Genomic DNA, 1,575 nt, shown 5'->3' with positions numbered 1-1,575 from the left:
CAAACTGGCAAGGGCAGGATCAAAAATTTTAAGTGTATCTTAAGCCCAAACCTAAGGATGGAAAAGAAAGGAAAGGTATTCTCACTTTTGCAAAAATAAATAAACAAAAACCACTTAAGTGCAAGAAATATTTGATTGTCCTTGGCGTTCCATGACAAATAACCTTACCTACTGATAATACTGTAAATATTGAAAGCAATTGCTCAACTAACATTGTGAAGTTGAGTTGAAATGCCAGCCGTTCGTTTTCCCAGAGGGCTCTCGAGCAAATGCTTCTGATCCTGGGGGAAGAGACAACCCCCCAGTACTTAGCTGCTGTAGTCTGGTGGCCATGTTGGGTTTACCTTCACAAAGGGGAAGAGAAGAGGTTTGTGTGTGAGCTGATCTTAAAGCTTGAATTCGTATGGGAAGCCTGAGTACTTGTTGAAGTTTGTATACAAAGAGCAATCTCCTAAACATATTTCGGAAGCAATTTTTTTTCCCTAAGTGTGAGCATAGTGCCCTTCTATACTGAATACTAAGAAAACAACCCCCCAGTACTTAGCTGCTGTAGTCTGGTGGCCATGTTGGGTTTACCTTCACAAAGGGGAAGAGAAGAGGTTTGTGTGTGAGCTGATCTTAAAGCTTGAATTAGTATGAGAAGCCTGAGTACTTGTTGAAGTTTGTATACAAAGAGCAATCTCCTAAACATATTTCGGAAACAATTTTTTTTTTCCTAAGTGTGAGCATAGTGCCCTCCTATACTGAATACTAAGAAATTTGCTGCCCTAACCGGTTTGGCTCAGTGGACAGAGCGTCGGCCTGCGGACTGAAGGGTCCCAGGTTCAATTCTGGTCAAGGGCATGTACCTTGGTTGTGGGCACATACCCAGTGGGGAGTGTGCAGGAGGCAGCTGATTGATGTTTCTCTTTCATCGATGTTTCTAACTCTCTATCCCTCTCCCTTCCTCTCTGTAAAAAATCAATAAAATATATTTTTAAAAAAAAAGCAATTTGCTGATGCTGTTACCCCTGTGCTCACACATCTGCCTTCCTCATCCTTGCTCCTTTTCTCCCTCCCTCTTAGCCTCTCTTGTGTTTCTCTCCTTTCTGCCTCCCCAGTTTGCCCACCGTTCTTTGGTTTCCTCTTCTGATCCCTAGAGTCCTGTGCAGTTTCTCGCCTTCCCTGGTTGCCCGGCCCTTCCCATTCTGCCCGCAGTGGACTCTGGGCCTCCCAGCCGGGTGGGGTTTCACTTGGGTAAATTACCACATCCTGGAGCACCGTCCAGCAGTGTTTCCTTAAGACGCAGGAGTTAGAGTCAGTGCATTCAGGGGGTGAGGGTGGGCGGAGGGAAACCATTTCCTGGGGTGGCTCTCCAGAGAATGGCTGTGTATGCCTCCACAAGGTGAAATTGAGTGAAGATGACCCTGGAGGTAAGTCTTGGGTTGGGGCAAAAGGAGAAGGGCCTGTAGGGTGATGGTGAAATCTCAGTGGGGCAGCTGGGGCTGCAGGTTGTGGCTGGGTTCATGAGCTGAAGGTCTTCCTTCCTTCCTTCCTTCCTTCCTTCCTTCCTTCCTTCCTTCCTTCCTTCCTTCC

This window comes from Myotis brandtii, unplaced genomic scaffold (assembly GCF_000412655.1).
Source record: "Myotis brandtii unplaced genomic scaffold, ASM41265v1 scaffold99, whole genome shotgun sequence".
Lineage (NCBI taxonomy): Eukaryota > Metazoa > Chordata > Mammalia > Chiroptera > Vespertilionidae > Myotis > Myotis brandtii.
The sequence above is the reverse complement of the archived record's forward strand: the minus strand, read 5'-3'. Positions refer to the sequence as shown.